The sequence below is a fragment of the Mus pahari genome, chromosome 1, assembly GCF_900095145.1.
Source record: "Mus pahari chromosome 1, PAHARI_EIJ_v1.1, whole genome shotgun sequence".
Lineage (NCBI taxonomy): Eukaryota > Metazoa > Chordata > Mammalia > Rodentia > Muridae > Mus > Mus pahari.
This window is the reverse complement of record NC_034590.1, coordinates 91864304-91875911: the sequence shown is the minus strand read 5'-3', so window position 1 is coordinate 91875911 and position 11608 is coordinate 91864304. Positions and strand designations below refer to the sequence as shown.

Genomic DNA, 11608 nt, shown 5'->3' with positions numbered 1-11608 from the left:
TTCTCCTCTATAAGTTTCAGTGTCTCTGGTTTTATGTGGAGGTCCTTGATCCACTTGGACTTGAGCTTTGTACAAGGAGATAAGAATGGATTGTTTTGCATTCTTCTCCATGCTAACCACCAGGTGAATCAGTACCATTTGTTGAGAATGGTGTCTTTTTTCCACTGGATGGTTTTAGCTCCTTTGTCAAAGATCAAGTGACCATCGGTGTGTGGGTTTATTTCTGGGTCTTCAATTCTATTCCATTGATCTACCTGCCTGTCACTGTACCAATACCGTGCAGTTTTTATCACAATTGCTCTGTAGTACAGCTTGAGGTCAGGGATGGTGATACTGCCAGAAGTTCTTTTATTGTTGAGAATACTTTTCCCTATCCTGGGTTATTTATTCCAGATGAATTTGAAAATTGCCCTTTCTAACTCTATGAAGAATTCAGTTGTAATTTTGATAGGGATTGCATTGAATCTGTAGATTGCTTTCGGCAGGATAGCCATTTTTACTATATNAANCCTGCCAATCCATAAGCATGGGAGATCTTTCCATCTTCTGAGATCTTCTTTGATTTCTTTCTTCAGAGACTTGAAGTTCTTGTCATACAGATCTTTCATTTGCTTAGTTAAAGTCACACCAAGGTATTTTATATTATTTGTGACTATTGTGAAGGGTGTTATTTCCTTAATTTCTTTCTCAGCCTGTTTATCCTTTGAGTAAAGGAAAGCCATTGATTTGTTTAAGATAATTTTATATCTAGTCACTTTGCTGAAGTTATCTATCAGGTTTAGGAGTTCTCTGATGGAATTTTGGGGGTCACTTAAGTATACTATAATATCACCTGCAAGTAGTGATATTTTGACTTCTTCCTTTCCCATTTGTATCCCTTTGACCCCCTTTTGTTGTCTAATTGCTCTGGCTAGAACTTCGAGTACTATATTTAATAGGTAGAGAGAGAGTGGGCAGCCTTGTCTAGTCCCTAATTTTAGTGGGATTGCTTCAAGTTTCGCTCCATTTAGTTTGATGTTGGCTACTGGTTTGCTGTAGATTGCTTTTACCATGTTTAGNTATGGGTCTTGAATTCTTGATCTTCCCAAGACTTTTATCATGAAAGGATGTTAAAAATATGGAATGCTTCACGAATTTGCATGTCATCTTTGTGCAGGGGCCATGCTAATCTTCTCTATATTGTTCCAATTTTAGTATATGTGCTGCCGAAGCGAGCACCCCAGTTTTTCTATATAGGCATCCACTGTATCTTGTATGTTATAATATGTTGTGTTTCCATTTCATTCAATTATAGGCTCTTTATTTCTTTCTTTATTTCTTCAGTGACCCACTTATTATTGTGATGGTTTGTATATGCTTGGCCCAGGGAGTGACACTATTAGGTGTGGCCGTGTTGGAGTAGGCATGTCACTGTGGGTGTAGGCTTTAAGACCCTCATCCTAGCTGCCTGGAATCCAGTATTCTGCTAGCAGCCTTCAGATGAAGATGTAGAACTCTCAACTCCTCCCGTGCCATACCTGCCTGGATGCTACCATATTCCCACCTTGATGATAATGGACTGAACCTCTAAACCTGCAAACCAGCCCCAATTAAATGTCCTTATAAGAGTTGCCTTATTCATGGTGTCTGTTCACAGCAGTAAAACCCTAACTAAGACAATTATTCAATTGTGTATTGTTAAATTTTCATGAGTCTATTTATTTTCTGCAGCTTCTCTTATTGTTGATATCCAGCTTTATTCTTCTGTGGTCTGATAGAATGCCGAGATTTGTCGAGGCTTTCTTTGTGGATAATATGTAGTTGCTTTTGGAGAAAGTTCCACCAGCTGCTGAGAAAATATGTATTATTTAGTGTTTTGGTGGAATGATAGTCATTCACTGGGTACATTTGATTTTTGAGATGTCATTTAACTCTAGTGTTTCTATATTTAGTTTTTGTCCAGATGACCTGTCTACTGGTGAGAGTGGAGTATTGTACCGGCTAGTTTTGTGTCAACTTGACACAGCTGGAGTTATCACAGAGAAAGGAGCTTTAGTTGGGGAAATGCCTCCATGAGATCCAACTGTGGGACATTTTCTCAATTAGTGATCAAGGAGGAGAGGCCCCTTGTGGGTGGGACCATCTCTGGGCTGGTAGTCTTGGATTCTATAAGAGAGCAGGCTGAGCAAGCCAGGGGAAGCAAGCCAGTAAGGAACATCCCTCCATGGCCTCTACATCAGCTCCTGCTTCTTGACCTGCTTGAGTTCCAGTCCTGACTTCCTTGGTGATGACCACCAGTGTGGAAGTGTAAGCCGAGTAAACCCTTTCCTCCCTAACTTGCTTCTAGGTCCTGATGTTTGTGCAGGAACAGAAACCCTGACTAAGGCAAGTGTTAAAATTTCCCACTATTACTATGTTGTGGTTAATCTGTGGTTTTACATACAGAAGTATTTGTTCAAGGAAATTGGGTGCCCCAGTGTTTGGTCCGTATGTGTTTAGAATTGTAATATCCTCTTACTGGCATGAAGTGTCCCTTTTTATCTTTCTGATTAGTTTAAATTTGAAGTCTACTTTTTCTGGTATTATAATAACTATGCCTGCTTGTTTGTTTTTGTTTTTTAGTTTCATTTTAGTAAAATATCTCTTTTAGATCCTTTTACCCTAAGGGGGTGTCTGCCTTTGATGATGAAGCATGTTTTCTACTGATAGCAAATAATATGAAGCCTGTTTCCCAAATCAGTCTGCTAGTCTGTGTCTTTTTATTGGTAAATTGAGATATTAATATTCAGAATTGTTACTGAAAGATGTCACTTTGTTCTCAGTCTGTGGTTTCATTTTTGCTTATGTTTTAGACTTGTTCTGATTAACTGTTCAGTTATTGTTTATAACTGTGTCCTCTTGTGCATATTTATCTTCCTCTTCAGTCTAAAATATTCCCTCCAGTACCCTCTGTAGAGCTGGTTTATAGTCATATATTCCTTTAGTCTGTCTCTGTCATGGAAAGTTTTTATTTCTCCTTCAAATTTAGGAGATAGTTTTGCTGGGTATAACAGTAGGTAGGCAGTTGTGGTCTCTCAGAACATGGAACATCTCTTTCCAAGCCCTCTTGTTTTAAAAGTTTCCATCCAGTAATGAGCTATGATTGTGATGGGCCTGTCCTTACATGGAACTTAGCCTTCCTTCCTTGCTATTTTCATGCTCTTTCCTTAGTCTATGTTTTAATTTTTAACTATACTAGAAAGGTTCTTTCTAGTATCCTTTTCTGTAGATTTGGGAAATTTTCTTCTGTAATTTCATTGTAAATATTAATAATTCATTTTACCTGGGATTCTTCTTTTTTCTATATCTATAATTTGTAGATTTATTCTTTTCATTGAATATCAAATTTCCTACATATTCTGTTCATGAGTTGTTTTTTAATCAATCTTTTTTTTTTTTTGATTGAGTGATAAAGTCCAGGTATTCTTTCTTCTGCATAATTTGTTCTGTTGGTGAGGCTTTTATTATACTGACTTTTTCTTTCCTGCTTCATAATCAATTTGGGTTTTCTTCACTATTTCTATCTCTTTATTGAATTTGACATTCATGTCATGAATTGTCTTCACTATTCCATTCATCTGTCTGCTTGTGTTTCTTTGGGCTTCAATCATTTTATTCCTGTCCTCTTTAAGTTCCTCTGGGTATTTATTTGTGCTCTCTTTGAATGAATTGGACTGGTTGGGTGTGTTTATGATTGTTCTTTGACTTCTGTCTTTAATTTTGTCTGAATTGTTCTCGCTGGAGAACATTACTATAGGATTGGTGGCTTTAGGAGGAAGAATATGCCATATTGGTTTATTTTATTGCTTTTAGCAATGACACTTAGACATTTGGACTTAGGATGTTGGCTGTCTGAGTTTTCAGCCACAAAACCAGAATCCCAAAGTGAAGTGGTGAGCTGGGTAGCTCAGAGGAGCCTCGAGGGGGTAGAGTCAAGGCTGAGAGGGTGGGAACAGGACAACGTAGGATCACTTACTGAGACTGGTGCTAGATGGACTGTGTGGGACAGTTGTAGCACACAGGATCATCCACCAGGGCAGGATAGAGTTGAGGGATCATGTGGATCAGCTGAGGTGCCTGGGTGTGGGCCAGAGGGGCCTCAGAGAAAGACTGGACCAGAAGCAGAGCAGGCTGGAGTTAAAACAGAGGTGAGGTCACTTACGCAGCCTGTGGCCAGACAGAGAAAATCACTCCCAGCTTTCTGTATAGGTGTTGAGGATCAGACTCAGGTTCTCACGCCTGTACAGCAAGAACTTCACAGTTGAGATGCTATGCCAACCCCTGCAAAATCTGATTTTAAACTGAATTGAGGTTTGTTTGTAATTTTATGAGGTTCCATTTGTTGATTCTTGATCTTATAGCACAGGCCATTGCTGTTCTGTTAAGGAATTTTTCCCCTGTGCCCATTTCTTCGAGGCTTTTCCCTCACTTTCTCTTCTATATATTTCAGTGTCTCTGGTTTTATGTGGAGGACTTTGATCCACTTAGACTTGAGCTTTGTACAAGGAGATAAGAATGGATCAATTCGTATTCTTCTGCATGCTAACAGCCAGTTGTGCCAGCACCATTTGTTGAAAATGTTGTCTTTTTTCCACTGGATGGTTTTAGCTCCTTTGTCAAAGATCAGCTAATCATAGGTGTGTGGGTTCATTTCTGGGTCTTCAATTCTGTTCCATTGATCTACTTGTCTGTCGATGTACCAGTACCATGCAGTTTTTACCACAATTGCTCTGTAGTACAGCTTAAGGTCAGGCATGGTGATTCCACCAGAGGTTCTTTTATTGTTGAGAATAGTTTTTGCTATCCTAGGTTTTTTTATTATTCCAGATAAATTTGCAAATTGCCCTTTCTAATTCAGTGAAGAATTGAGTTGGAATTTTGATGGTGATTGCATTGAATCTGAAGATTTCAGGATAGCCATTTTTACTATATTAATCCTGCCGATCCATGAGCATGGGAGATCTTTCCATTTTTGAGATCTTCTTCAATTTCTTTCTTCAGAGACTTGAAGTTTTTGTCATACAGATCTTTCACCTCCTTAGTTAAAGTCACACCAAGGTATTTTATATTTTTTGTGACTATTGTGAAAGAGGTTTGTTTGTTTTCAGTGTTTTTCAGACATGGGTGGCTAAGATATCATGCAGGGCACTATCTGCCTTCAGGATGATTTGGTACAGGTTTGCTTCTGTAACCATTTCTGCTCCACTTTTGTTTCCTGGCTTTAGTTTCTCCACTGAGCCCCATCCTCAGACAGGCTCTGCCACATGGTGATCTGGTCAACAGCAAACATAATTTTACTGACTTAATAACCACAAATACCCTTAGTAAAGTGGCTACACACACACACACACACACACACACACACACTATATATATATATATATATATATATATATATATATATATATATATATATATATATATCCTGTGGCTACTATAACAAGTTACCACATAGTGGAAGGCTTAAACCTGCAGAGCTTGTCCTCTCATCCCTGGAGGCCAGAGATCTGGACTGTGGCTGTCAGTAGAGAATGTTCCCTCTGTCCCTCTTCCAGCTCTTGGTAGCAGTCAAGAGTTCCATAAGCACTCCTAAGCTTATGACTACACCCTCCAATGTGACTCTCTTTGGATCATGAGGACTCTGACCTCATCCTTGGATTAGCCCAGTGATGATGGATCCTGACTGAACAGAAGATTGGGAAGTGGTGGGAACTTTAGATGAAGCCTAAATCAGAGGAAGTAGCTCACTGGAGGCATGCACCCAAATGGGATACTGTGTTCTCTCCTCTCTTTTTCTACGGTTGGCCATTCTTGTTCTCGATCTCACTCTGCATCCTGGCTTCACATACTCCCACCATGGTGTTCTGCCTCACCATGAAGCAGAAACAATGAAAGCAAGTGACTGTGGACTGAAACCTCTGAACTCGTGAGCCAACACAACTCTGATCTCCTTTAAGTTGATTTTCTCAAGCGTTCTCATCACAGAGATGGGAAGAGGCTCCCCTTTGGCCCCTTTCTCCTTTCATCTCTTATCTTGTGTATTATGTCTCTGGTCCATTTCAGTAGCCAGAATGGCCTTTTGATCTCAAGGGTCTTAACAGCTATTTCTACAAAGAGCTTTTTCCAAATAAGATTATATTCACCAGGGCGGAGTAGGAAGTCTTGGGCATATCTCTTCAGAGGCCACCATCCAGCACATAACAGCAGGCTTGTGTCCTGTAAAATCTCAAAGGGCTCTGCTCTTGGAAGGGTTCTTCTTAGTTCAGAGATCTACTGTCCTCATCTTGAAATTCTTTATTGTTGAACAAGAAACCCAACAGTTTAATTTCATACTGGGCTTCATAAATTATGTATCCAGTCCTACTCATTCATTCATTCATTCATTCATTCATTCATTGTGTCTGTGGGGTAAGTGTGGGGTAAGGGGCAATGTGAGAGAGTGCCCCCATAGCATGTCTGTGACACTTTGCAGGAGTTAGTTCTCTCCTTCCACTATGTGTGTTCCTGAGATAAACTCGGGTTCCATAGCAAGCTCCTTTATCTACTGAGCAAGCTCACTTGGCCATCCAATCCCGGACTTCAGGAAGATGGACAATAGGAAGTTTTTATCTGAAATCTAGCCTGCACTTCACAGACCATGAGGCCCCTGGAGTGTCTGTGACTTTTTGCTTCTTAAAGGATTGGTAGGGTCTATGAAGCATCCAGCTTAGGGCATCTAAGGAAGGCTTGACTTTTCTGATAACCTTGAATAAAACGTGAAGATTCGGAGTTACTGAGGCAAAAACGAAAGAGAATGACTTGAGGGCTGAGGGGAAAAAATATGCAAAGAAGTGGAGGTGAGAGAGAAGCAGCAGACAGAGGGACTTCAGCTTTCCATAGTGAGAGGTAGAGTCAGACTACCAGGGTACCGACCACAGGTGTTGTTTCCAACAAGGTGGGATAGAGCCAGGGGTTAACCAAAGAGACGGAAGGCAGTCCTAAATTTAGCAGTCCTAAAATGACACAATCCCTTTCTACCAGGGTTCCTGTCACTTCCCCTCACCGCCTTTTTCCATCTGGTTGACCAAAATTTGGCTTAAGGCAACTAAGAGTTCCTCTAGACACTTCCTCCACCTTCCGAAAGACAAAAATGTCAGCAAGAAAAATGAAGAACTAGCCAGTATCTCAGAGTTTCCTGGCCTGGGACCTTCTGCCTGCATTGTCCCGAGGATCAGAGAGCATTTCAAATCAGCAAGGAGGCCATGGCTTATCAGCAGATGTTCTCAGGTGACCAAAGCAGTCAATCATAAAGGAAGAAAAAGCATGGAGCAGGTCAGCACATGCCTACCACCTCAGAACAAAGGAGGGGGACACAGTTTAAATCGAGGCAGGTTCAAGGCCGACCAGGCCTACATAATGAGCACTGTGTAAAAGTCAAACAAAATCTACCTGGGTCTGTGCACACCACATGGTAGGTGTTTATAATCTTGGAAATGTGATGTTTTAAGGAAAGATACAAATCTGTAGGGAAAAAAAGGATTAATAAATTTTAATAAGACTGGGGAGATGGTTTAGTCAATAAAATTCCTGCCACCCAGCATGAGGTCCTGAGTTCAGATCCCCCAAGCATTCACATAAAAAGGCAAGCACAGGGCAGGGAGGGGCTTTGCTGCTGAGCCTGATGATCTGAGATTAATCCCAGGGATCCAGATACTGTAAGAAGACAAAGAATCCTGCAAGTTGCCCTCTGACCTCCATGCACTGTCATGGCAACTGCATGCACACATGCACACACTCACATACATAAGTATAATTTTTAAAGCCCTATTTCTTTTTATTTTTTAATAGAGACATACACATACAACCCCAGCACTGAGAAAAGTGGAGACAGGAGGATCCCTGAAGGTTGCTGCCAGTCAGTGTATACTGCAGTGAAGACCAGATTAGCCAATGAGAGACCATGTCTCCAAAAACAAGGTATAACCATGGTAGACAGCCAACATCAACTTCTGGCCTCCCCCCCAACCCCCAACAAGCACACACATACACATGTATACACACAGACACATGAACACACACACACACACACACACACACACTCACACACATATACATGCATGCACAAACACAAATAAATAAATTTCAATAGTTGAGAACTTTAAGTTTCCATAGAGCAAAATGATAACAAAATCAAAAGAAGAAAAACATATATAATACCCACATCAAACTCTGAGCTGATTTTTCTTAGTATTAAAAGATCTTTAAGCAGGGTACGGTAGTACACATCTTTAATCACAACACTTGAGAGGCAGAGGCGGGTAGATCTCAGTGATTTCTAGGCCAGCCTGGTCTACAGCCAGGGCAACACTGAGAAACCCTATGGGTGGGGTAAGGGTGAGGAGGATGGTGAGGGGGCGGGTCATTGCGGAATTAAGAAGGCAAAAGACAGAAGACAACGACCCAAGAACAAACAAAGCTAGCAGGGAATCAGAGCCAGTTTGTCACCACAAAAGAAAAAGTTGCTCATAAGCACAAGCTTGCCTGACTTTATCGGGGACTCGAGAAATACCGCGGTGTGTTCAAAAGCCGTAGGAGAGGTTAGACAGGAAATATCAAGACAAATATCTTCATACATTTTGGGGGTGAGCACACACTGGCACAACTTACTTCTTCGGAAGGAAATTACAAAACAGCCTCAAATATTAGAAATGAGGAAGAAGAGAAAAAACACTGTAGACTCGGGAACTCTTTGGGGAATCTGCCCTTGACACATACTCGAATTGGAATCAAGAGGGCTGGTCTGTTCCCTTCCCACAGGTAGGAGGAACTTGAACTCTATCCCTGAGCTCACACATAAAATGTTAGTGTTTTTAAAAAGTGAGGTGGATTTTTTTCCTGGCCTTTGCATAAATAAATAGATAGATAGATAGATAGATAGATAGATAGATAGATAGATAGATAGATAGATAGATAGATAACCTTTCCAAGATGTATTGTTGATGAAAAACAAAAAACAAAAACCCCTCGATACAGTCAGAGAGTTAAAAAGCCACATGGAGCTAGGGACTCTGCTAAGACCATGTTCCAAACCTTGGCTAGAGCTTGTCAGATCTCTTGCTTAGTGTGTACAAAGCCCTGGGTTCCACCACAGGCACTGCAAATAAAAGCATTATAAAAAGTAAGAAATAAAATTACACACACACCAGTTAACCACTAATAGGCATTGAGTCTGAGGTCTTCCAAAATTGTTTCTGTGCATGCATAAATGCTGAATGAGATTTTTAACTCTCAAGAGTATTGTGTTTTTTGAGATAGGATCTCTTTACATCACCCAGGTTGTACTCAGATTCCGCCTCCTCCTCCTCCTCCTCCTCCTCCTCCTCCTCCTCCTCCTCCTGACTCTGCCTCCCCTATGATAGTGCAACAGGTGCTCACCACCACACTATCACTCATGGACTTTATGTGTTTCTCTTCCTCGTCTTCCTCCCACATAAACAAGCAGGCACTTTTTAAATACAGTTCTGCAGACCTCAGACCTGTCCAAGACTACTTAGGATTTCCTCTCCCCCAAAAAATCTAAGCCCATAGAAGAATGTGGGGTGCTGGCTGAACAGCTAGAAGGGGAGGGAGACAGAGAGTCAGAAATGGAGGGCACCAAACAAGACAAGGGCCTTTTGTTTGTTTTTCTGAACAGACACTGTGTGTATCCTAGAGATGGAGGCTCCTCAGAGCGCTGCTACAGTGAGGAGCAGGTTCAAGCGTGGTGGTAATGAGGGGGCATCTACCCACTGAAATGGGTGAGAAGGAGGGAAGAACCCGGGCACATGAAATAGACCAAAAATAGACTTGCCAGAGCAGCTGAGTAAGACTGCAACCAGGTAAGAAAAAGAAAGTGTTGAGTAAGAGGATGTGAGCCAGGCGTCTCCTCCTTCTCCACTCTTCACCCTTCTTGGTTGAGAAATTACCTTGACCATACTTCTTTTATTAGTTACATTTGTTCTTTGATGGTTTCACATGTGAACCTGATGTGTACTGACCACTCTCTGGTCACTCACTCTCATGTCCCCAATCCCCACCTACTTCCCAGTTCTTCACAACCTCTCTCTCAAGCTTGTGTCTATTTACTTTGTTTTGTGAACCATGGAGTTTTTTTTTTTATTCTTCTCCCATATGTTGAACCCTAACTGCAGTTTCCCCTCCCTCCACTCCTCCCAGTCCTTCCCTGACATTCTCTCCCCGAGATGACCTTCTTCTCTGTCCTGCCCCCTAAAAAAGAGCATGCCTTCCAGGAATAGCCACCAAACATGACCTAACAAGATGCAATAAGACTGGGCACAAACCCTGACACACTGAATTTTTAACCAGGGCCGCCTGTGTGACCATGAGTTTGGAGCCATCCATTGAGTTTAGCACAATGGGCAGACAACTAAAGATAAGGGTCTACTGTCTCCCAGCAGCTACCAGTAGCCAGTAGCTCAGCGGTAAGGGGTGGGGCTAGGGGCACCCTATCTTGGCCGGGACTGATTGTTGAATGAATGTCCCAGCTCTGTGTAAACTGGATGTAGGTAACTGAAGTATGAGTTCATGGTAACAAAGTTTATGCGGAGTCTAGAGAATGGCGCCTCACAGCCCTTTACCCCACATTTCCATCCCTGCATACTCCCTGCCCACTCCTCTGCAGTCTTCCCTGAACCTCAGAGGGAACGGTATACATGTTTGTTTAGGGCTCAGCCCTCAACCATCGCTTGCGTGACTGAGTAATCTTTATATGAATCTGTATACAGAGAGATGTAAAGGAATTATTCAAGCCAGACATTTACTGATAAGAAATTATGGAGGAATTTATTTTAAAACACTTCTTTGGTATACATATAACCTTACCATTTACTGAAATTAATGCAAATTTCTGTATCAATGGCACAGATGACCTTGTGATTTTTACTTAAAGAGCTCAATTGTGGACTGGGGATATAGATCAATGGTAGAGCACTTGCCTGGCAAGTATGGGACGCTAGGTTCAACCTCCAGGGCTGTCGACCAAAAACTAAATCCTGGCTGAGCACTTGGTACTTCAGGATGTATAGTACTCTTGATATTTTTTGGATGATCAATAGGTGGTTTTGTTTTGTGTGTGTGTGTGTGTGTGTGTGTGTGTGTGTGTGTGTGTGTGATATATACAGGTGCCCACAGAGCCCAGAAGGCTCCATCAGATCTGGTGTCCAGGCAGTTGTGAGTTCCCTAATGTGGGAGCTAGGAACAGAATTTGGAATCTCTGGAAGATCTGCAAACCCTCTTAGCCGCTGAGCATCACGCTGGCTCCTGTATTTTGATGTTAGAGCCATTAACACTAAGAATTTCACTTCACATCCATACTTAACACAAAACAGCAGAAATATTTTTAGGTACACTTCAAAAATTATTGGACACATATATCCAGGCCTAATTACAGGCCTTTGTGTAATGATTATTTTTTCCTTTTAGTTTTGAGGTTATAATTACAAACTTCTCCTTTCCTTTCCTCTCATGTGCCCCTCCTGGCTCACTTTCAAATTCATGGATTATTTTTCATTAATTGCTGCATGAATATATGTGTATGCGTGTATATACATAA

General features: G+C 41.4%; 1 non-coding gene across 1 annotated transcript; it reads right to left on the bottom strand.

Moving 5' to 3' along the window:
* Positions 1 to 1111: 1111 nt before the first annotated feature.
* On the bottom strand, positions 1112 to 1218 carry LOC115063033. The gene has a single exon (XR_003842921.1). It is a non-coding gene; the product is annotated as a U6 spliceosomal RNA (small nuclear RNA).
* Between the last annotated feature and the right edge of the window lie 10390 nt (positions 1219 to 11608).